The following is a 26,512-nucleotide window of genomic DNA, read 5'->3' as shown; positions in this document are numbered from 1 at the left end:
AAAGAGAAAGAGAAAGAAAGAGAGAAAGAAGGACATAAAGAAGGACATAAAGAAGGAAGGAAAGAAGGAAAGAAAGGAAGAAGGAAAGGAAGGAAGGAAGGAAGGAAGGAAGGAAGGAAGGAAGGAAGGAAGGAAGGAAGGAAGGAAGGAAGGAAGGAAGGAAGGAAGGAGGGAAGGAAGGAAGGAAGGAGGGAAGGAAGGAGGGAAGGAAGGAAGGAAGGAAAGGAAGGAAGGAAGGAAGGAAGGAAGGAAGGAAGGAAGGAAGGAAGGAAGGAAGGAAGGAAGGAAGGAAGGAAGGAAGGAAGGAAGGAAGAAAGAAAAGGAAAGAAGGAAAGAAAGAAGAATGGAAATTCAGATAGTAATCTATACAGAGGGCAGGGAGAAGGTAACACCTTCCCTGCTAGTTGGAGCATACTACCATTTTCTCTAAATGAATGCAATTTATATTCAACTTCTGCATAATATAACACATTATTTATATTACCAAGGGCATTGGAGATCTTTCTGCCTTTTTTCTTTTTCTCTCTCTCTCTCTCTCTTTTTTTTCTTTTTTTAAATAAGACTATCCTGATATCCTTGTCTCAGACTTGGATAAAATAATGCTTTATTTAGTTATGAAATTAAATACTCTAAAGCTCTTGAGATGACAGCCATTAGAGCCCAGCATGACTAAATACTATTCACCTAACATAACATTATCCATCAAGAATCCAACACACACACGCACAAATGGCCCACACCCAGTGCACCCAGCCAATACCTAATCTGTTGAAAATTAAGCTAGTAATGTATGTTAAAACATTTGTGGGAAGTTTGGATCCCAAGATATTTTGCTACAGTCTATGAGCCCTTCAATTAATTCATTACTCATTTTCCCCACTTGCTTATTCATAACCAGAGGCTATTGTCTTGTGTTTCTGACATCACAGTCCGTTGCCTTAGGAACAGTGATGATGTCACAAGGGTAGAATTAGCACCTATTAATATGAAGAGGCACAGAGAAGAGATGAATAATGGGCTTGGGGACTGAATTAGACACAAATTACTAGGAATTTTTTGGACAGGAAAAATACTTGAAAGGTAAATGGGGCTTATATTTAAATATTATGTTTTCATTGCACTTGGACAGCACACAAAAGTTGATATTTGAGCAATAAAATTATAAATACTGGGGTGAGAACAGCTGTAGGATCATGAAAGTTTTTTTCCATGCAAATGAGCCAAAAATTATGACTTTATTTTGAACACTAATGGATAAAAGCATGTGCCCTAGAATCCAGCAAGGTAAGGAATTAGCCAACATCCAGGTATGTGAAATTCTGAGTCCCACAGACCATGGTTCAGTGGGGTATTACATTATTTCTAACATCACTGTCCTCTTTTCCATAGAGATGCCTTTCCATTCACGCCTGCTCTTTGTTTCTGGGTTGATTTTTTTTAGTTTTCTGCTTTGTCAAACTTCTCAAACTATTAATCTAGATTAAGATAAATTAACAGGATAAGTATGTATGTACCTTCTAATCAGTATGAATAAAACAATTTCTGAAAAATTGGTTTCTCTGAAAAGAAGCCTATGGATTCTGATACACAACAATCTAGAAGTGTAAAGATTGTGGATTTTTTTTTATTTTATTTTTTATTTTTTTGCTTTATTTTCCTTTCCTGTAAAAGAATGACTAGCACAGGTTCATTTTGTCAGATTACTTTTCAACTGTGCATCTTGGATGCACACAACCAACTTTGGATGTCTTCCTCGCTTGGAGCCTTTCTTTTGAGATCCAGACCATAGTGTTCTTGCAAAGTATTCCCAGGCATATGAAATCCTTGTTATTACCAAGCCTTGGGTAATATAGGGTATTTAATATAGGATATTAGGTACAATGCGACAGCCACTGTTACCCAAGGAGAGGAATTTGTGCACTGAGCTACTGCCTATGGTTGGGGCCATGAATATCTGATTTAACCCATCATACTGTGCAATCACTTCTCCACTTGTTGCAGTTTGCTTATTGTCAACTTTTCTCCTTTCTGTCCTCTCAGTTTCTCGTTCTTCTTGGCATTTGTCAAGACATATTTTTTCCTCCCAGTCACAAACAGGATGTCATTTTTATTTTTGTAAAATAGAAAAGGGAATGTGCAGTTTTCAGGGTTTTTTTTTTTTCATTTCAGTTTTTAATGTTTTTCTTTCCCCCCTTTTTTTTTTCTTTAACAAAAGCTTAGCACTATTTTGGAAAACAAACAAACAAACAAAAAAACAGCCATTTTTCTTCCTCTTCCGCTGCAATCTGCAGTTTCAAAGGTGGATCGGGCTCTGAGATTTTAAACTGAAATTTCCTAATATTTCTACAATTCCCTCAACAGGGCAATTCCTAAACCAGGGTTGGGAAGGCTTCACTAGTTACCCCAGGACTTACTGAAAGCAGGAACACTCTGTCCTGTGCACCTTTGCTTGCTGAGTGTTTTTGCAGAGGTGCAAGGCTTGCCACTCCATCTTTTGGCAGGTGATGCATAACGCCAAGCCATACAGTCTGGAGGGTGAAAGCCAAGTCTGAAGGAAGCTGTCAGCATGGAGGGATGTGCTGCGACTGTTGGCTCCATGTTTGTCCCCACAGACCTCAGACAGGCGGTGAGAAGTGCGTTTTCACTCCTGACTCTTGACACAGGGATCAAGCTGCCCGTCCCTTTCCGCCGTGGGCACTGATACCAGTCCCTGTGTGCTTGATGTGGAGCCATGCTGGCTTTACTGCAGGAGATAGTGGTGACCTGATGTGTCCTCGGCTTGTCACTCTTCATGCTGACAGTCCAGAGGAGAAGCAGCCATCCCTGTGGCAGTAATCAATAGCCTCTTGGAGGTTATGAAAGTGTACGTTCTCTCTGCACATCTTTTTCACATATGGAAAACTATGTAAAATATACATATTGACATCACCAGGTGCTGGAATGTTGAATAGCTGTCCCAGTTCTTCATGTATAAAGGAGAAAAACATCTTAAAATTAGGCTAAATCCATGCATCTTTGCAATGGGCATTGCCTCTTTATAGCCCTCCCCACCTATTAATCTATAAAGATACACATGCAGAGCATTTCACCCATATGCACACACATGACTTCATGCAGTCATGCTCTTGATTTGCCTGTACGGACAAACATGCACAGACAAAGACAGCCACTGCTTTGATCACCTTATATTTTAAATAGAGAAAGGCAGCATTAGCTTTATCCTGTTTCACAGATGAGATGAACCAAGGATCAGGGAGATTAAGGGTCAGGTTTGCAGAAGTATCTCAGCAGCCATGGGAGAATGAAGTCCAAGTGCCTGCTTTTAATAATCCTTCCCAACATCTCTTTGAACTGCTGGATGTCTAAACCAGCCCAACTTACTCAAGGTCAACAAGGTAGGCCTTGGTGTTGTTTCAAAGATCCTTCACCACTGTGCTGACCTTCAATAAACTTTAGCTCAGTTGTGTGACGACTTATAGGCAGGGTGTATTAAAAATATTAACAAATAATAAACAACATCAGGCATCAGAATGTCATACGCAGGGTGAATGGCACATATTTACAATCATCCAACAACAACAGAGGCACCAAAGAAAGCTGCAGCAGTCTAAAGCCCTGGGCTGCTAAATTCTACTGCTGCTCCTGTTTTATAGAAGGCTCCCTGCCTCCAAACAGGCAGCACGATGGAGCTTTCACACTGAGTGACTCACTCTGAGTGTGAGAAGCCAAAGCTCCCCACCTCTCAATCCTTCATTTATCATGTCCCTTCCCTCCCTGCTGTCTGCAACTGCACAAGCATCATCACTACAGGCCAAGCTGGGGAGCCAGCAGTGCTTCATGGAAGACAGAAATGGTGAAACAGGCAATATTTTTGCTTGCTTTTCCTTTTATCTACATCTGATCTTGTATTTAGCACCAGACTAGATGGTCATAACAAATCCTTCTGGCTCTATAATCTGCTCATTTCATTGAATGCACTATGTGGAAAGTATTCTTTCTTCTTTGCCTGTATAAATATGTAGGTATAGATAGATAAATGCACATACATACATATAAAGGTATGCACACCCACAGTCTGTACAAACACATACGTATTTTATAACCCTTCACCTACATATCTATAAATCTCTGTTCTAGTTTTCCCTCAAGTTAAACTACAGATTATTAATGATAAAATATGAACTAATGCTCCTAATATTCCTGTCTAGAAAGGGTGGAATTTCATTTGAGCTAATGCTAATCCAGTGGAAGTAGAATTTTAAGCCTAGACTAGCTTTCTGGACTACTTCTTTATAGTCAATAAAAAGAAATGGGAACATCCAGGTGGCAATTTGGCTATCTGTTGTATTATTTACTGCCTAGGTGTACACATAAATTGGGAAGCAGATCTATTAGAGAGGGAGGTGACACGAATTTGGAATGGATAGGGTAGAATTTAGGGTCTGATGCAGACCCTTAACACCAATTGTTTTCAGTGCTGGTGTGTTCATGCAAACCAGCTGTGCAATTCCCATTATCCTCATTGGAGATATCCTCAGCACAATTAAATGGAACCTAAATAGACATCTAACAGCTGATGGGCTGAATTTTGTCCTCAGAATCCATTAACTAAATTGACTACATCCTCCAAATACACATACCTACAGCCCCTCTGGAGTCTATGAGATATCAAGACATCTGTGCAAGGCTCACAAGCATGACACAAGAGGCCTGGGAGACCCATATCGTTCTTAAAAAAATAAAGAAAGAAACAACATTAAGGCTTTTTTCACGTTAAATACCTACTACTGAACCAGCCTTAGATCACTGTGGACTGCGAGGGAAAATGAGAAATGAACAGCTCATGCAGAAATGGTGGGATGAACCTGAATCCCTGAGATTTGAGAAACATGAGGTCCCACTGGGACCTCATCTCACCTCAACTTGCCTCTCTGGAAAAGCAAAGATCTGTTATAGCCTCTGTTTCTGAAATAAATGCTCGATGTAGACACTGTGAGTATTTTAGAGGAAGAACAGATGGCACGAAAACAGTGTTGGTGGTTTCACTCCAATAGAGAGCTGAACTCCAATGTGCTGCTCTGTCACTTCAAAAGGACGGGGTGGGGGGTGGGGGAAATATGAAGGGGGAAAAAAAAAAGCTTATAACGACAGGGTGATCACTCACCAAATGATGCTGTAGACAAAACAGACTCAATATAAGAGAGATCAATGTAATTTATTGCCTGTTGCTAACAGACTAGAGAAGTGAGAATTAAAAGCACAGTAAAAACACCTTCCCCCACCCACATCCACCCTCTTCTTCTCAAGAGGCACAAAGGAATGGAGAAGTAGGGTTGTGGTCAGTGCACAAGGCTTCATCTCTGCTGCTCCTTCATAGAATCGCTGATGTTGGAAAAGACCTCCAAGATAATGTATTCCAACTGTCCACCTACAAGTGGACTAAATCATGCCCACTAAACCATGGCCCTCAGTACAACATTTAAATGTTTCTTGAACATCCCCAGGAACAATGATTCTACCACCTTCTTGGGCAGCCCATTCCAGCTCATGACCACTATTTCAGAGAAGAAATTTATACTAATATCCAACCTGATCTTCCCCTGCTGCAACCTAAGGCCATTTCCTTTAGTCCTATCACTAGATTATGGTCACTCCCTTCTCCTGCTCCATGTGGTTCCCTCCCATGGAATGCCATCCTTCCCAAAATGATCTCGTGGGCTTTCCACAGGCTGTAGCTCTTCAAGTGTTTCTCCAACATGGCTCAGTACCACAGGGCCCACCCTTCAGGCACTGCTCCAGCACAGATGCCCACAGACAGCATCACTCTCCACATCCTCCTCCCCAACCATGGGCTCCTCTCCACAGATTACATCCCTGTCCCAGGGTTGCTCCTGCAGGGGCTCTCCAAAGGTTTGGCCTCCTCACTACCAAAACTTGCCATGTAAACCTACATACAAACATCCTTAACAAGACAAAGAATCATAGAGTGTTTTGGGTTGGAAGAGATCTTTAAGATCATCACCCCCTGCTATAGGCAGGGACACCTCCCTCTAGTCCAGGCTGCTCACAGCCCCTTCCAGCCTGCCTTTGAATGATTCCAGGGAGGGGACATCCACAGCCTCACTGGACAACATGTTCAGTGCCTCACCACTCTCACAGTAAAGAATTTCTTCCTAATATCTAATCTAAATCTACCCTCTTCCAGTTTAAATCCATTTCCCCTTGTCCTGTTGCTACATGCCCTTATAAAAATTCCTTCCCCAGCTTTCCTGAGCATAAGCATGAGGGCAGTCTTTATGTTGACCTTCTTCAGACTGATAATCCTTAAAGCTTTCAATGGATCTGATTTAAAAGCATTCTTCTGTCTAGTTGGATGATGCTAAGAGCAAAGCAAAAAGTAAATTCTATGCAACAGTTCAATTCTGGGCATCTTTTTCTTAAAACCATATTCTGAGAACTGTTGGAGGTTTGTCCTTCATAAGCAAATAAGAGTCTCTTCCACTTCACCTGCAGACAAATTGATTATGGCAGCTGAATGAGTTCACTGGAAACATACAGAAAACGTGGTGACTCATAGAACGATACAGGTTGGAAGAGACCTACACGTGTATCTTGTCCACATTTCACTCCATGCCACACTAACAAGAACACATTTTTGACATCAGCTTTTAGATTGAAGTTTACTGCTAATACTTTTCACTGAGTATTTGAATTGATAAGTAGCTATTGTTTAGCAATACTTGTCAGCATCATATAGAAGAAAAGTGATGTGCATGTATGAAAGTATAACTTTACTTGCATGATGAATTCATATTTACATAGCTCTTTGAGATCAGAATATAGGATGTTCCTCTACAGGCAGGACAACATGATTGCCATTTGTGAGAAGAGCAGACATCTCTCTGTTTCCTTGCTGGAACTGTCCATCACATGGAATAACAACCCCAGAACTTCCCAGTTACAAGGTAAGAAAACTTAAGAGACTCCAGTATTTCCTTCCCTAGGCAGAAGAATTCCACAGTCATTATGCCTTTGGTGCAGGAGCTGAGGTCATGGGTGTGATTCAGTGGCTATGAATTTTGCAGAGAAGGGCAAGGCTCTCAGAAGGTTAAGCTGATGTCTGGGCAGCAGCCTATAGCAATTGGAAAACCACACACTTTTCTGCCTGTCCTGCTGGCTGCAAAACCCAGTGTAAGAGGGCCGAGGCCGGTTGAAGACACGATGCAACGGTCAGGCAGTCCAAACAAGTGTGGATGTTTCAACCAGAGCATGAAGTTCACCAGAGGGTCATTGCAGCTGTCAGCTGCTTCTGAGGCTTGATCTAAAACCCGATGACCTCAATACAAGGCTTTCCCTTGCTTTTCATTTGGCAGGTTTTGAGTTAGTGCCTTGGTATACTAAAGTTTTGAAATGATGACAAAATTAGTAGTTCTCACCTGTGGCTTAGCCTATTTTTGCAACCTGTGAGCACTGACATTAGCTGTGCATTTCTGTTCTGCACTGTGGCCTCTACTCTAAACCCAGACATCTTTGTGCCACGTAACATAAATTAATTTCAGCAGTAAGACAGGCAAATATCTAGTAAGTCTTTATAGTCTAAACCAACTTAATATCTTGGGGAACAACAACAACAAAAAAGCAAAACAGGTGTTAATCCAAAAATATTTGAAGCCATTGTTGGCTAAATTATGTATGGAACATTCCCTAAAGGCAGTATGCAGCTCGAGGAACTCATTGCAATGGAAAAGAGGTAATATCCTGATTTTTTTTACACTGTGAAGCAAAATATATCTCTATGGACAAGGAGTAAATTGCTGTGTTGTGTTCCCTTAAGAAATCAAACCTTTCATAAAAAACATCATTTTTCCAATTTAATATCCATTGACTTTTTTTTTTTTTTTTAAATACGAACTTATTCTGAATCTAGTTTTTTTGGTTGTTTGTTTAGAATCATTTTTTCTTATTCCCAGATAAATGCCAGAGAATATAAAAAACTTTTTTATTGTTATCATTAATATTGTTTATTTGGAGACAACATGCAAAATGTTCTGGGATTCTTTGCTTTTGTTCTCAGGACATTTGAGAGGGAGTGACCAAAGTTGTTGGTTATTCACTGGAGATATGCTCATCTTTAAAGTGTTCTTCAGACTGAAGAGTTCTCTGTCACTTATTCCAGGGTCTTCTCACTTTGAATAAAGCATTGTGTCTGCTTAAAAATTGTCCTGAATTTTTGATTCAATACCATGATAAGGTTTTTGTATTTTGTTTGGTATGCGATTCTTTTGTGGAGAGGAGAGGAGAGGAGAGGAGAGGAGAGGACAGGAGAGGAGAGGAGAGGAGAGGAGAGGAGAGGAGAGGAGAGGAGAGGAGAGGAGAGGAGAGGAGAGGAGAGGAGAGGAGAGGAGAGGAGAGGAGAGGAGAGGAGAGGAGAGGAGAGGAGGGGAGAGGAGAGGAGGGGAGAGGAGGGGAGGGGAGAGGAGGGGAGGGGAGAGGGGAGGGGAGGGGAGAGGGGAGAGGAGAGGGGAGAGGAGAGGGGAGGAGAGGGGAGGGGAGGGGAGGGGAGGGGAGGGGAGGGGAGGGGAGGGGAGGGGAGGGGAGGGGAGGGGAGGGGAGGGGAGAGGGGAGAGGAGAGGGGAGAGGAGAGGGGAGGGGAGGGGAGGGGAGGGGAGGGGAGGGGAGGGGAGGGGAGGGGAGGGGAGGGGAGGGGAGGGGAGGGGAGGGGAGGGGAGGGGAAGAAACCCAAAACACCTGTAGATGCAATTGAATACCAACAAGTGAAGCAGAATCAAAGTCAGGTATCTTTGCTGACACACCACAGTCAGATTTACACACGGTACTGTAAATCACATTGGAAAAAGGCCAAATATCCTGTGCTATGATCCACTGTTAGAACTCTATCTTCTGACTTTAGAGATAGTCCAGTGCTATACCTTCATCATTCTATCAGCTCCTGGCTTCCAAAGTATTTCACAGTCACAGTGATCTGAGGTGCCCACCACCCCCACACACACATTCCTGCACGGTGGTAATGGTCTCTCAAATGATGAAAACAAAGAGGTAGTCTGACATAAAACTTTATGCCTGCTGAGGCTCCAAGCTATGTAGCAGTAATATTTACAAGGACTCTGTCGGCTGGGCTGCCTCGCTCTGTTAGGCACCACACTGATGTGCACTTTATGCAGCTGGATGCATGACATTACCACGCAGGCCAGGTCCCTGATTTATAGTGTCTGGTAACATCTCCCTAGTGCTGGAATAGAAATGTCTGTTAATTTTGGATGGTAAAGGAGCATTGGTTTTGCTCTGACCTATAAATGATGAGATTGCAATCAATCTTTAAACTTTTTTTTTTTTTTTTTTTGAAAGCTCCTTCCCATCTCCTACCTTTTTACATTTTGGGATCTGTCACCTTCAGAGTATTCCAGAAATAACTGATCTAAAACCTGAGGTTTTCAGACACCGAAAATGAATTTAAGCATTCACTAAGGTGACTAAATTAGAATGAAAAAGAGGTTATCCACATGTGAACATCACCGAAGTACAGATGAGTTGAGTAGAGGGTTGGATTCACTTCATCTGACTCCAGTTGTCTCAGGTAGATTTGGGAACCTGTGTAGGCTAGAGTCAATGAAAAGGATCATGCTTTTTAGAGAAAATATTGTCCTATCCTGAACTGGATAGTTATGAAGAACGGGATTTTGAGGTGCATATCTTATTTCACTAACCATGGAGTGAAGAAAATGAATCATTTTCTCAGACTAGACAGCAAAATTTGAGATGTCTACATCAAGCTTTTCCCGTGCAAGACACTCACACTGTCTACCAGAGCTCTTCATGGTGCACAGAAGTCAACTGGAGGGACACATATGCATAAACCTCAACACTTCCTGAGATGAACCTTCTTTAAAAAGAAATAGGATAGCTTCATAAAAGTGTGCAATAATTCTATCCTTAAAGATCTTTATGAAAAAAAAAAGGAATAATAAATCCTCCTACCGTCTTTGGCTTCTGATTAACTGTCAGACTTTCTGCAAATTTTGGGAACATGTAATATAGGATCTAAATCTTGAGGACTACATATAAAAGCAGCAACCACTGCCATACAGAAGACCTCAAAAGACCTCAGCTTATACAATAGATCTCAGCTCTAACCTCAGATATTTGCCAGCTCAAATTAAAATTGTCCTAATTCATATGTTCTCTGCTAGCTTCAGAAATTATTTCTCCATTACATCATATGCTGTCTCTGCCATTTCCTTAACTTTTAAAATCATTTATACAAACCCTCCCAAACATAGAAAAGACTTTGCTCACTTTCTTTGGAAGTTTTCTCACCAGCCTACAGTGTCAAACAATATGAAAGAAAATAAGTATCTTAAAAAAGAAAAAGTATTGTGATATTCAGAAATTTAATGATGAGATGGTGAAATAATACTTACTAAGAGAGTCTCTCATGGCTTGAAACTCCTGGGCAAAATTATTAATGGTACAAATTATGTTTGCTTCTTTGAAGTCTCAGAGCCTGAGAGAAGGAGAATTAAACTTTTACTTTTGAAGAAGGAATCAGAATATTATGATTTTTTGCAATTTGTCCATTGGTACTTGCTTTCTTTTCTGCCTCACAGTGGTGATTTACAATCTTGTGCTCAGACTTGTGGTTGTAGTTATTCTCCATCGAACTGTTTTTCCACTGCTAGGAACTTCTCATTGAGAACTGCACACTGAAAAACAATTGCGTGATGGAAAATTTACTAAGCTCTATCACTTGAAAGTTCCAGTTCATGTTCTTGAAGTGCTAGAAGATGACTTGTTTGTCTATCCATCTCTTTGTCCATCCATTTAATACCAAATATTCAAGTTTAAAGGAACTATTTTCAATTAATAATTTTTTTAGAACTCATTTGCCTCTCATTTCAACCTTCCTTTCTTTTTCAATGGTAAAAGCTTTTCTTCATCCTATTTTTTTTTTTATTTTGTGTGTGTGTGTGTGTCCTGGATTTTTACTTGATCTTAGATCTTTGGGGACATTTTAGTTGCTTTATTGTTTTCCATAGTACTACACACATTATTTATTTCAATATGGCTTTATGAAATCCCATGTGTGCTGTAGTAATGATGGGAAAAATAACTTACAAGGATGATAGTCCCAGTTATGACTGTTAAGGAATATTAAAGAAGGTCCTCTGGGAACTTGGGCAGCCTGGGACATAGTGGTATAGCTTACTTGAAAGGCTGCTGTGATATGTCCTTTTTATTGCTGATATTCTGAAACACATCAAAAAAAGGAATGTTAATTCCCAGTCTAACGCTTCACGACAAAACTCTATCCAGGAAAAAAAATTGCAGTCCAATTCAAAGATCCATACAAAGACTCTCACAGGATTGCACAGACTTTCAAACTGTCCTCAAAGATTTACCTCAATTTATGAAATAAGAAGGCAGCAGTTCTTAAAATGGTATAAGCAGGAACTATCAGCATGTCTTTCGCTATGAATCTTCTTCCAAATTGTCCAGGGCTCTATCAATCCTTCAGGCTTGGGTTGAGCTAAGTTGTTCTGAACAGTCATGCTACACAGATCTGATCTCTCCAAGGTCTCTTTTTTTTTTGCTGTAGGTTTAAGGGAATAGTTAAAAAAAAAAAAAAAAAAATGCAACCCATGAATGTCAGTGGTTCATTTCCTCCCTTGGATTGGTCCAAAGTGCTTTTCTAGTGATTGAAAAGGATAGAACAGGCATCTACACACCTGTCTGTCCCTTGTTTGTAATAAGGAAATGGGGAGACTGTTCTCCAAAACTCGTGAATCTTTGGGTAAGTTTAGTTAATCTTGGCTTTCAGATAGGCTTCAATAAAGTAAGAGCACAGGCTGCTTCTTGAGAAGGATTTGGAGCTGTTTTTCTTTTGCTTTGGATATGCTGGAAGATTTTTCCCATTCCTGCCTGCACTAATCCATTCCCTCAGGAGGAAATCCTCATTTTCCCAAAGAGCTGCACAAAAGCACGTACAGTTCCAGTTGATATTATGAACTAATAATTGCTCCCAAATTGTTTATAATTTAAACAGGTAAGAGAGAGAAACGGGGTGGCAGGGACAGAGATCTGCCCCAGGTCACATACCAGAGCCAGACCTACCATCAAGGTTCTTGTGAGCAGGGTAACACACATCACAGAAAGATTAACCCTTATTGCAGAGGACTGAGACAAACTGAAGATTTATGACATAGAAAAGCTGCTGCTTTGGACTGTTTATACTGGTTAGGAGGAGTGTCTCCTGGTCATGGGATACAGAAAAAAATCTCAAAGCCACTAAAAACTGTGCTCTTCTAGTAGCACTGACCATGTTCAGGAGGGATGGAGAGAAAAAAAGGAAACAGAGTATGCTAATCTGAGAAGAGACAGAGTTTACAACTTGGTGCACTCTGCCTTCAGCTGATGATGGATTTCAGTACGTATAAACCTCCAAATCCTTCTGCTAAATGCCTCATCAAAAAGCTCTTCATGAATTTCAATTGCATCTCCAATGAACGCTTGCTAGCTCTTCTCAAAATATTTCCAAAACTTTTTTTTTTTTTTGAATGTGTTCTATGTTTTCCATGTGTAACGCAAGGGAGATTTAGATTAGACATCAGGAGGAAGTTTTTTACTGAGAGAATGGTGAGGTGTTGGAACAGAATGCCCAGAGAGGTTCTGGATGTCCCAGCCTTGGAGGTGTTTAAGGCCAGGTTGGATGGGTCCCTGAGCAATCTGATCTAGCACTTGATCTACTGGCTGGCAACCTGTGGCAGAGGACTTGGAACCTGATAACCTTTGAAGTCCCTTCCACCCCAAGCCACTTTGTGATTCTGTGATATATATTTACATGACATTTATGCCATACTTAAATACAATTAATATTACTGTAAGCTATGATAATTTATATATGTTGGTCACATCAGCTATGTAAATTACCTCCTTGGCAACCTCTTCCAAGAGAACTGCACCATTTCATCTCAAGCAGCTCCTCCAGCTCACATTCCCTCCTCCTCGGGAGAAAAGTGTGAGGAAGTCATCTGCAATTGAATGTGGTATTGGGAAAGGCTAGATGGTGTTCATAAAGACTTAAGTACCGTGCCAAATTACCATTTCCTCACACAGAAAGATGCTGTGAAACAAAGCTGTTATGCAGATACTGAGTATTTTTAAGGAAAGAACCAGCAGCCATTACATTGTGGTTGCCATTAGGAGTATCTAACACCTTCCCATTAATGTGAATATATGATAAGCAGCAGTGTTTCTCATCTTCCAGGGAAGATTCAGGCTGGATATTAGGAAATACTACTTCTCTGAAAGGGTGGTCAGGCACTGGAATGGGCTGCCCAGGGAGGTGGTGGAGTCACCAACCCTGGAGGTGTTCAAGGAACGTTTGGATGTTGTGTTGAGGGATATGGCTTAGCGAGAACCATTGGTGATAGGTGGATGGTTGGACTGGATGATCTTATAGGTCTTTTCCAACCTTAGTGATTCTGTGATTCTGTGATTCTGTAATAAAAATTAGGAAGAGCTGCTGAAGTCAGAGAAGCAAGGGCTTGTTTTTCTTTTTCAGCCCAAATTTACTGAAGGGAGTGAGTTAATTCACCTACCTTGATTCACCTTGCAGAAGATCAGCTTCCATTTGGCTCATAATTAGCACCACACAACCTTCTGCAGTCAGCAGTCAGATCTGAAAACAATGACTACCAACTTAATAGTAAATTTACTGGGACAGGATTTTGTACAGTTGAAAATCATCACTCAGGTCTGTTGATCTCCTTTAGGACAATTCACTGGACAATTCCCATTTGCTCCATGAACTCTCCTTGACTGAGCCTGCTCACAGCAGTTTTGCAAGAGGTTGTAACCCCACGCCACTGGCCAGATTCTGTTTGGCAGAGCTCTTCTTGAACCTGCCTTTCTCATCTATAGCCCTGTGCTGTATCTTCATCTCTAACCCTGTTGCCTACTCACAAAACTAGTGTGACTTGGAAGGAAGCTTGTGAGATCTTACTGCCCTGAATGATCCAGGGCACATGGCTCCTCAGCGGATACAAATCAAGATGATGAAGCCACTTCAGCTTTGACCATGAAAGGAAAAGACTGCCCAGTGAAAATGCCTAATCTCATGTAAAACCCAATTGGGCACAATTCTGAGTGCTCCGATCTCAGCTGGCTCTGTTCTGTACCAGGCACTGGGGTTCATGATCTTCAAAGGCCCTTCCAAAAATTATCTTAAGGCTCTGCTCTCTGATTCAAAGTTCATAGCATTATTAAGGCTGGAAAAGACCTTTCACCAAGTCCAAACTCCACTCACTCCCACCATGCCCACTGACCACATCCCTGTGCCACATCTTCATGGTTCTGGAACACCTCCAGGGACAGTGACTCCACCACCACCTCCCTGAACAGCCTGTTTTTACTAGTTTTGTTGTTGTAGTAGTTTTTTGAGAATGTATTTTTTTCCCTACTATCCAACATGATTTGGCCAAAAGACTTTTTCTGAATCTCTGTTAAGCCAGATCTGTGCTGCGTGTTTATATGGCTTTGCTTGATGTCGTCACGGCCACAGTCACAGGTGCAGCACTTACATGTTCAGGTTCTACTTCAGGCATCTGGAGATTTCTCTTCTCTTCCTATTGATCACACATATATCAGCTATGATAAGTCCAACTTTAACAGAGCTTTGCTAGCTTGCCACAACTAGAGATTTGGTCCCTGTCTGTAAGACTTTTCATAGAGATCTGCTACTTAGTGCTGGCCTTTTGAAAACAGAAAGCATTTTGGATAGTTTGGTTATAGTGGTGAAATATATCGTTTTATTATACTTTTTGAGCACGTTGGTATTTTCTGTGCTTTTCTTGAAAAGCAGGACAAAAAAAACTAATAGTAAGTGGAAAGCCGTTTTGCTGTGTAACACTAATGCACTGAACATTATTATTATCCTGCTATTCCATGGGGAAAGTAAATGCCAATAAAAGGGATTATGAAGCAATATGCATTTTCAATTAGGACCTACAATGCTGCTCAAAGCAAGCCTTGCCAAACGTCTTGCTGCTGGGACATATAGCTCACAGCAAGCACAGGATAAAAAGCAGGAGGGGAGAGGGGAAAGGACCCAGGCAAGCACACAGGATGACCCCCCATGGCATACATGCAAGGAGCCAGAGAGCTGGAAGGCAGAACAAGGGAACAGAGGGCTGTGAGTGCTGTGTCTCGTGGTCAGGAGAAAGCAAGGAGAAGGAGGGCTGTGAGAGGTCAATTCCATGGAGCAAGGAAACAGTGAGGGTCCATCTGCGTCATGCCACTTCTCCTGGCCCTTCTTCAGGGCAGAGGCTGGAGTTATCTGCAAATGAACAATGCATGCACATGAACACTCACATTCATTGTTTCTTATCCCTTATAAACACAAAAACACATTTTACACATGCTACACACACATGCTCCATCCCTGGATTCAAGGTCAGACTGGATGGGGCTCTGAGCACCTGTAGGTATCCCTGTTCACTGCTGGGGAATTGGACTAGATGGCCTTTAAGGGTGCCTTCCAAATCAAATGATTCCATGGTTCTATGAATATGCTGCCGTGCATACTTATATTTGCAACATGTGCTTGTATACACATACATTAATAGTTTATATTTAAACATCTGTGTCAATCTAGACACAGAACCTTTAGTTATGTAGAGAGTTCAAGAAACCTGTAAAGTTAAAATATATACAATTATGTGATGTCAAGCATGGTATGAACAAAACAGGAAAAGGGAGTATGTGATAGGAGCTGGGAGAATAAGGAAGAGAGAGCAGTGCTTACAAATAGATGGGCTACTGAAGATGTTGTTTCTGGGAAATTATCTGTTTTCCTCCTAATACACCCACTTTCCAATTAAGTAAGAGTAAATCTTGCTCTTTTTTCCTCTAGGAATGGTGAACCATTCTTGTTGCTATCTGGGACGGGATTTGACAGCTTACATCAGGAATGGGTGTGAAGTTGCCCAGATGTGTCTGCTGAGGGAACCATTTTCCTGGTGATGACAGAAGCCTGGCAAGGTGCCGGATACAAATCTGAGAGTTTCTTTTTCTTTTTTTTTTTTAAAAAAAAAGAAAAGGGGGTGGGAGGGGAAGAGGAACTTGTATGTATCAACCACACATACATGAGAAAGCCCCCTTTTATTTTTTTTCCTTTCAGGTAGAAATGCTGAGATCTTCAGAAAAGACAGGAAGTCTTAACACTGCCCTCCCCAGGGTGTCATCCATCAGTCAAGCCTTTCCTTTGACCTTAGAGTATTCAGTCTGTCTCTCTCTTCCTCAACTTGCTGTATCTTGCACAGGAACCCAAGGCCATGTTTAATATGTTTGTTTTTAACACCGACAACATAAAGGTCAGTGTTTAAGTTAGGTTACGTAATCAGATCAGTCCCCAGTGACCAACCACAGAGCAAAATAATTCCCATTTAATTGTCCTCTTCTCCCACCCCCATCTTTCCGAACAGCAAAGTCCTATTATTTTTTCCTTCCCTCTGCCTTGGAAACACTTCAGTGCTGATCTCGAGTTTATATGTTACTGGAATTAATTTTTCAAAAACACTTAAGCAAGATTTCCTTCATAAAAGACATTTGGGAAGGAAGAGAACTTATTTTTTTTAATATACTACAGTGCAAAAAAAGATACCAGGGGATTCGCAGCAGGAATTACACACACTGGCTTAGTTTCCCTTTTTATGCAGCAAATATTCCCCATGAGCACTGGATTTCCATACTGAAATCCTTGGGGGCCTAGAGGACCAAAAATTGTCTGATATCCCTGGTTTTGTGAGAAAGAGATAGAAACACATGTAATGTCAGAATTTGGTTTCATATACAGTTAGGAACATTTCTGATTTTGGAAATGTCAAATGGAACTGTAGGTAGAGTCTGGAAGGGATCAGGCTGAATATTACCCTGGAAAAGAAGGATCTCAGATAGTGGTGATTGCCATGAATTAGGAATAAATCTGAGTGCCAACAGTTCACTCCCATTATAGATAAGACAAACCACATAATAATACAGCATGTTTTTAAGTGAATACTTAGTCAAACACTCCACTTTTTATCCACAGTTTAGGATGGATTTGGAGAATTTGGAGGACTGTATTAAGAGGTTACCAATACACCATCAGCCACTGAGTGTATCCTATGAAAGGACAAATGAATCTAGGCTCTTGCATTGGTTGTAGACTAAGGAAGTGAACAGCTTCCTACAACTGTTTGAGGGGCTAGAAAAAAAAAAAAAGCCATATCACACCTCTTCTGAACTGTACTACATGATAAAAGGGGTAATGGTTGTAGTTTGGAAGGTCAGGCTAATCATTAAGAATAAAATAACTTCAACATATTGTAACACTGAAGCAGATTATCCAAAAAGCTATGGCATATGCTTCTTTAAAGGTTTGCAATGGCTACCGTTGACCATAGTCCTGCTCCAGCTGAGAGTTCAGACTAGTAGACCTCTGATTGTCTCTTCCAATCAGCTTTTCCAGATTTTTCATAATTACCTTCCCCAGAAGCACTGTTTTTTAAACTTCCTAAGCTGAAATTCTAAGTACAGTAGAAGAAATAAGATAATTTGCTTATTTCTCTTAACTTACACCATGGTCTTCCATTGTTTTCATTATGGAGATTTCATTGTGGAGATCTGTTTTCAAATTGGATATTTGTATTTCATTATAAGCAATTGGACAAAATCCCACCACGTATGCCCAGCTACTAGGATGCAATAGCAGGCCGAGGGTGTTTCAAGTGTTAGGCTCAGTGCTAGGCAATGAATCTGTGAGCGTCTGGTCACTCTTAGCAATCTAATCTAAAAGATCAGTCACTGATTTTATAGCTGGAAAAATCTTTGGAACAAGTCCTGTGCAAGGCTAGGTAGGGCATGTACCCCTGGATCCATAACAAAAGAACTTAGTTGTCATGTCAGACAGACCTCTGTGTGTAAGTACATACTGTTATGCCTCTAAAGAAGGTTGGAAATCAGCAGTTGTGAGAAGCAATAACGTTTTGCATTTCAAATCTAGAAGAAAAAAAAAAAAATTCCATAGACTGTCTTCAAAAGAGTGGAATATTTTATCTTCAGGTGCCAGTTCCTTAAAATTATCTTTGATCGCTGTGCAGTTACTTCTATCTGAGCTCTTTATGGTGAGAAAAAAAATATCCTGAATGAGCAAGGTACTTAATAAAATAAAATATGAATTGTCTGGACGTTAAGGTCCCCAAATTTGCTGATCTCACCAAAGGTAGGTTTTGCTTAAGTGCCTTGTGCCATCTGAACATTCTGTAATGTGTCTCTGTAGGGCTGCCAGATGAGACACTCAGTACTGTGGGAGTCCCATGAGCTTTTGGAGTTGGCATCCAAAGTGGCACTGGGTGCTCCTCTTCAAGAAATTGATCTGAGCTTTTAGTACATAAGTAGACATCCACATGCAGACATGTGCATCTGGAGCTCAATTCCACCTAAGCTCCTGGGAGACATTATAGAGGCCTTCCAGTGTCTGAAGGGAGCCTATAGGAAAGCTGGGAAGGACAAACTGGGAGGGAAGAAGGAAAGCCACATTGTCCAGCAGTTGGAGGAAGGGACTGGAATGCTCAGAAACTGGGATTTACACTGCAGTCTGCCCTGAGTGGTATAAATTTCCAAAAAGTACGCAGATTTCATGGTCTTTAAAATCTGGAGAATAATAGGAACATCCCCTCAGTAATGAGAATCGAACTTGTGAAGAAGCGAGGCTCTGAAATCCAGTAATCTGAAGCTAGTGGAACCTTTGTGCAAATGTCTGCAAGCAGCTCTCCTAGTTGCTAATATTGGAATTTCATATATGTATTTAATGTATATAGCAAAATTTACTGCATTTTATTGCTGCTTCTTAGATGAAACTCAAATGAGAAGATGTGAGAGCTGCTAAGGACTAAAAGTCTCTGTGGATAGGGTGTGCCCCTTTAGCTGTAAGGCATAAGACTGGATTTCATCTCTTGTTCTTCACTACAGGACACACTGCTTTATCAATAATGGTGGGGAGAGCAATATTTGTCAGCTAGCAATAACTCGAATACCAAGAGGTACATTCAGCAGCCCATTACTTTAATACCGTAATAGGACTGGAGAATACCAAGAAGGATTAAGTATTCTGAGAGAGAAACATAAAACAATATGAAACACATAGAATAACAATACAAGGAAAAAAAAAAAAAGCAAAAAACCACCAAAAAAACCTTTCATGCTCTGCATTGAATAATTCAAAGCAAATGTGAAGCCATTCTCTTCAGCAAGGCAACCACAATAGGTCACATGAGTGCTTGCATTATTTTTGTTTGTTTGTTTCCTTATAATATACAACGTCAAGCCAGTGGTCCTGAGCAATATTAATCAGAAATATCTCTTGAATGACTGTGTTTGCCAAATGGCTGTTTTGTATTTATGCTGTAATTACTCTGATTATTTGATACATGCATTCGGTGCTTTTTCCTCCTACCAAGAAAATAGAAGCATCAGCTCCCCATACGTTTCTCATATTTGCAATCAAATGCATTCGTGGAAAATATGGTTTGCTGAATTGCTGTGGGCAGGACTCATACATACTTTTCTAATGCCGGATGTTTGGAGAAACGTTTTAAATATACATTCCACTTTTTTTATGAATAAATTGTACCCTGGCTACAGAGACACCTGACCAGTCCTAAGATGGGCAGCTCAGCTGATTGCTCAGCATGCTTTGCAACCCATTGCAAGTTGGTGTTTTACTGCAGAAAGAAGCAGTTCTGTCTTACCCCACAAACAGCAGCTCCTGCTGCCTTGTGCCAGTCCAAACATTTATGTATCTGTGAGGTAGAATGAGTGAAGAAGCTGAAAGTAACCCAAAATAAGAAAACAGTGTTAATTCAGACTGGCTCCCTGATCTGGCCTGGGGAATTGCCACATAAGTATTTGCACTAGATTTGGCTTACAAGCGTAGAAGATACAGGAAACTACAGCCAAGAATGCTCTGGGCATATGGTATCTTATATGATGGTTTTCCTGAGCTGACAGACCATCCCAAAATCATAAGGACATCAGTGTAAGGGCACCCATATAGATATGGACAAATTCCTTTGTGTCTGGATTGCTTTGACAAGGTTCATGCTAGCCAAACCCACATTACCTTGGATATTGCAGAGCTGCTTTGTGGCAGCTTTAGTGCAAGAACTGCACCTAGAGTACTATGATTTTGTATTCCACTTGCTCAGGTTCAAACAAAGCCAATCTCAAACAGGAACTTTTTTTTCATCTTCACCTCATTTTCTTATTTATAAAGTTTATTTCAGTAACGGTACTGACACTTATGCTTTTACTTAACTGTGTTTTGAGAAGCAAAATAAAATAATTGTACAGATAATTTCTTACTCTTTTAACTCTATTAGCCAACATCTAACTACAAACTGATTATGGTAAATGTAGAGCTGATTTTGGTATTCTGATAGGACCATGACCTATTTTTTCTACATCTCTTCCTCTGTTTAATTTTCTCTCTCCTGTCCATCTTCAAGGTCCACAGTAGGAAAGAGTACAGCTCAGCTTTAAGATACCCAAGGCCTCAGTCTCCTCGTGAAAGAAGAGAGACCAAGATGAAATAATCTAAGGGAGGCAAACTGATCATTTCATGACATGAAACATCCGTTCAAATTTTGAGGTACTTGCTTTTGATTTGCTTATACTCAAGGCCCTCAAGGTCAGTAAAGGGTTTTTATTCTTACCAACATGAAAATGAGTTTAAAATACACCAGTAGAAGCTTACTTTCTCCATGCTGTCGAGTGGAGGAGAAGAGAATATTTTCTGTATTTTGCTATATCAAAAGTAGCCTGGACTCAAGCATGTAAGGAATTTAATTATTTCACTTTGAATTCAGTGGCTTCAAAAAATACAGGACAGAAAGCTTAGTAAGCATGGTAACATCAGACAAAGTCAGAAATAAAAGCTCCAGTTAATAGGCACAAAGAAGGAAAACACAGAAGCAGAAAGATGACAAACCAAAAGAATCCAAACATAACTTGGACATATTCTCTGTTTTTTCTTTCCTCCTCTCTCTTTGTGGATCTGTTTGTTGCCTCACTGGATGTTTCCAATGATATTCAGCCTACTGAGCAAGTATTTCTTGGGATTCACTTCAAAGCAAACGGAGCACTACATAGGAAAGGAAAGGAGAACGTTCAGATATGATGCCTCCAGCGAGGGCTCACGTCCATGGAATCAGGACAGAAGCTGTTCCAGCTGAAAACTCCCCTCTTTGCCTTCCTGCATGCCTCCTATCTTTCTCATTCCCTTTGTTGTTGCTGGTACTGGGGTTTTTGATACTTCACTCACTACCTCATAGCTCAAGACAGGGTCATGCGGCTCCATCCCTCCCTCTGTAGTCTCTCGCCTCATCCTTCCACTTAAGACCACTGTGGTCTTTTTTGCATTGTTGTGTGAAAACCAACAAAAACACAGAGTGCTTTGATTCTCTTTCAGCCATAACTACGATGTTTCCAAAAAAAAAAAAAAAAAGAAAGAGGATGAAACTGAGAGTCAGGCGGAATTGTAATTCTTATGGTTTGCTTTTAGAAAGGAGAATTGAGTGAAGCAGAAAAGAAGAAAGGCAAAGAAAAAGCAGAAACAATAAACAGCAACGTGTTTATAGTAGGTCATCCATAACCAAGCTTTCCTGGAGCACACACAAACAAATACACGCAACCTCACTGCCTCTCCAGCAAAAACCCAGTGAGAACATGAAGACGTGTTGCTCAGGCAAGAGGAGGAAAACTTATTTCTGCTTTTCTATATAAGATTTTGTCTGTCCCGTATGTGTATTTTTTACCTGTTTAAAGGTTCTAGCATGTTTACCTTTTTGAAGGAGGTAGGTCCCAAGCCAGATGGCTAACACGGAGCAGATAATGATTCTTTTTTAACAAGGATCCCCATATAGAGGTTAATAAAACATGTTGGGCACCAAAAAAGAGTGGATATCTTTCAAAATAAGTTAAAAAATGCATCAGGAGAGAGAAAAGTTTTAGCTGAGTTCCGTAAGAAATAAATTACACACACACATACATTCATTCATGAAAAGATTCTCCAGCTGTCACAAAAAGTCACAGGCAGAATCAGAACTGGAAACTTGGTCTGTTCATTTCCTGGCTAGCAGCTACCTGAACTGCAACCTCCAGTTGATTTTTGCACAAACATTGCAAGAATGGGCAAATCTAAAAGTTTTGGTAGTGAGAAAGTTCAAGCTTTCAAACTTCTGTCCTAGGTTTTTGTTATTTTTGTAAGGTTTTGTGCTGAAATCATGGCTCAAACAATCTCAGAGAACTAATGTTGAAAAAACAAAATTCCGTTTTTTCCCCACCATTTTTAATTGCAATGTCTATACGAAGAGCTGAAGTCAAAACTCCTTAATTGAGAACACCTTAGAGTTTCTATGTGATTTTTATCTCATTTTCATTGTTCACCTGTGCATCTCCCTCTCCCTTTTCTGTTCATGCACACGTGTAGACTGCTGCATTAGTTTCATGCACAGTCTTGACAAATTAATATCTAAGCGCTGTCTTACGCCCTTCCCCAGAAATACAGACAACTTTTAATTGTTCAGTTGCTGCTCACAGAATCAGAAATAGCACACAGGAATCTGTGCTTTTGCTCTTCAGCAGGCAGCAAGTGGATTTGACTCAAGTATTGAAAAACACTGACGCAGATGTGCCATCATAAAAAGTGACAAAGTTGGCCAGGCAGGGCCTGTCCTTGGTGAAGCCATGCTGGTTCTCTCATACCACCTTCCTTTAGTACAGGAACCTATAAAGAGTACTCTGCCTATGCTTTCATAGAATCATAAATCATGAAGGTTAGAAGGACCATTGAGATCATCAACCTACCCCACTGTACCATGTCCCCAAGTGCAACATCTCATCTTTACTTGAACACTTCCAGGAATGGTGAACCCACCATCTCCCTGGGCAAGCTGTGCTAAAGCCTGACCACTCTTCCTTAGAAGGAATTTGTCCTAATAACTAACCTTGTTTATCCCAGTCCAAGTTGGAGATGTTGTCCTTGCAACCAGCTTTCAATCCACTCTGCTTTTACTATGCATTCAACACTTCACTGACCAAAGCATGTGCTAGAATGGTCTCAAAGTTATTTTACGTGTAGCAAGAGATTTCAACAGAGAACATCCCATTGTCTGCTTGGGTAAAATTCCTAGGTCTTTATTTCTTGTTTATGATTCAGAACATCTCAGTTTAGGAAATCCATTCTAGGAAGTGTATGAGGCAGTACTGCTGTGCAGAAGTTTGTTGCAAGCCACAGATTAAGTCAGTCTACACAAAAACACAAATCCAGCTTTGGCCTAAAGCATTCCCTGCAAATAAGTGGTCATTGAATTTTAAATCTCCTTCTCTGACCTCTGAAACTGTTTATCAAGGCAAGGCAATGTGCTGCACTGAGGGTGTTGCTATTTAAAAGCATTCTGAGCTAAAAGGAGTCAAGGGAAACCAGAGAGAGAGAAGAAAAAAACACCAAACAAATGGAAGGAGGCTTGTGAGCAGATGTTGTAGCCTGTTTCCACGACACGTGAAGTGTGTGGCATGCGATATAAATAACACGACCTGGTACCACACTGACGACTGCACTTCTGGAGCAGTGGAAATAGTAGCTCAAATCAACATTGTAAGTGGAGATTAGGGGACTGTGACAATTTCCCTTGGCTAACTCCTTACACTGAGCTTTTCAGCAGACTTGATGGGTTTTAAATATACATTTTGTTTCCCATGACCTGCAGATAACCCAAAAGGAGGCATCAGCTTGTCAGGGTATGCACAGATAGGGGAACATCCAGTTTTCTAAGCAAGCACACCAAAGGGCTCGGTGGGGCATCTCTTTCATCCTAACCCTTTATACTCCCTGAAGCAGAGGGAGAACACTGTGAAATGAACCAGGGCTGATGGCCACATCCTGGGGACAGAGGGAGGTTGTATCAGTAGCATAAATAAAGTATTAATTCCCCAGGGCAGAGGAGAGGTGAATATGGCTTAAAATTTCACTTGCCATATGTCAGATCAAAAAGAGAAAATTAAACAATGCTGTTAACATACACTTAGATTTCTCTGAAATCACTTTCCTCTCTCAAGATCAAACTCCCTCAATGGCTTTGAGCAATGAAGATCTCTCCAGCTGATCTGATCAGCCAGGGTATTCCTGATAGTGAATTAAGAAAAATGGGGACAGTTTGTGGAACTCATTTCATCTGATTGATTTGGGATACCTACTTTAGGATAAGAATTACTATGTGGGTTCTGCTGACTATTACAGGTATATCCCTATCAGCTACAGAAGGACATAGAGATGATTGGTCCTGGTGGAGGCATCTATGATGAGTCAGTTGAATACTCATTCTCTTTACATAGACATCCAATGCAGAGACAGAAACCTCTGGACATCTAAATTAACTTGCATTCATACGTAATTTGAATCCAGTCACATAACAAGAAGCAAGAGGGTTCCCATCTTAATTCGTGCCCAGACAACAAAGCTAACATGGGATTTAGGTGCTCATAAAATTCATCTAGCAACCTTTGAGATGTCCCAGTGTACTGAAGACATCTGAAAAGAAATGGCAGCTGTAACTTAGAACCAAGAAAGCTGTATAGGTTGGAAGACCAGGTGAATCATAAATAAGGTAACTAGGCGTTTTCAAAAGCTAAGTGATAACCATCACAGATGTCTCATAGGTACCTAGAAATTTGTTAGACCTGCTATTTCTGTCTGTTCTGGCACATTTTCTGATGATCAGCGTGTAGCCAAAGGCATTCAATTTCAAGGAGTTTCTTCTGAAACGACACAGAATATCAAGAGCTTATAGGTAAAAAGATTCATGAAAACTAATCTTTTCAAGGAACAGCTGGACCTTACTCCCATTGACTGCAGTGAAAACGAACAGTTGTGTGTATATATCTCAAGACTAACACCTAAAGGGAAGGAATTTTGCCTGCGTCTCCCATGTGCCTTGCCTGGAGCTGGGACTGGCCATGCTCAAGTAATGTACTTATTCCTTTGGCAGAAAATCTCCTCCACCTGCATTTGCTTTAAACTGCTTCATTTTGTCTTATTACCAGCTTAATAAAAATAATATTAATGTCTTCATTTCATTCTGTAAAGGGTTTTATTTTTATTTTTTTTTTTCTGTATGATTATTGGACTGGCAGCCAACCAAGGCCTTTGCTGTAAATTACAATGCAAAGGCTATGTGCAAATGATATCTTGCTCCTTGAGTTACAAGAGAAAGGAGTTTTCATAGGCATTAAAGGGAAATAAGTGTGTTTTTTTTAAATGAAAGAGGTTAACTGAAGTGCTACCTTTTGGTGAACCACAACTACCTAAAAGAACAAAGCTTTTTTTGGTTATTTTGGTTTGTATTTTACCTCTGCTTTGTATTTTACTTTGGAAAATATTCTGCTATCTCAACATATGCACCAATGTGAGCCCAGGGTTTGCAGTGACTCTTGTGGCTTTTTTGAACAGGATCCCATATCTAGTATTTTATTTCCAGAACTCCCAGAGAGTCATGTGATGATGTGAGACTCTCAAGACTTTTTTTTTTTTTTTTTTTTTTTTTGCCCCCAAAGGTTGTATTTCTTCCTTGCAGGAGTAAAGAAACCTTGAAAAATTGGATTCCTAAAGTTTTGAAAATCAAAAGCAAAAAAAACAAAAAAAAAGAATGCTATTTTTACAAGGCGATTTAGAATTCCTATGTTGAACTTCAGATTTTTGGCCATTTGACTCACTGCAGAGTTAACCAAGTACTGAGTTCCAGACACACAACGACAGGTGTATGTGACTTTCCATAGGGTCTGAGGTCAGTGCAGCAGCTCCCAAGTGAGAACAGAACGTAATTCTCTCTCTGAGATGGTAATACATAAGCAAATGAAAGCCCTCTACACATGTGGGCAAATCAAGATGTTCCGAATTTCTGGGGTTTTGTTGAATGTTTATGTGAGATGTCATGTTTCTATTTAGTTCCTCATATCAAGAGGATTCTCAGGGAGCTCAGTGCTTATGATTACAAACCTGAGGACTCCTAAAATGAGCAGGGGGACAACCAATAAGTGCTCCAGCTAAAGAAGTGCTATACCGTACAAAATGTATATTTTGCTTAAATTCCAATTCAGATATTGTGGATGTCTCTGCAAGTGTCTTTTTTTTTTCTTTTGTTCTTTCTTCTTATTATTTTTTTTTAAATGGCAAATTAACTTGTTTCCTATAAAGATCTACTTTCATGATTGTGATGCAGAGAAATAAGCAGAATCAGTAGAACTCAGAACTTTGTGTCCATTGTTGATGCTTCCATCTACATGACTTCAAAGTGCACTCCAGAAGTAGCTATCACAGTACAGCTCTTTGTTTTCCTTAGCACAGAGAGCTGTGTAACAGACACATGGTGTAGAGATCTGTATGAACCTGACTAAACATCAT

This window comes from Phasianus colchicus, chromosome 6 (genome assembly GCF_987193195.1).
Source record: "Phasianus colchicus chromosome 6, bPhaCol1.hap1.1, whole genome shotgun sequence".
NCBI classification, from domain to species: domain Eukaryota; kingdom Metazoa; phylum Chordata; class Aves; order Galliformes; family Phasianidae; genus Phasianus; species Phasianus colchicus.
The sequence above is the reverse complement of the archived record's forward strand: the minus strand, read 5'-3'. Positions refer to the sequence as shown.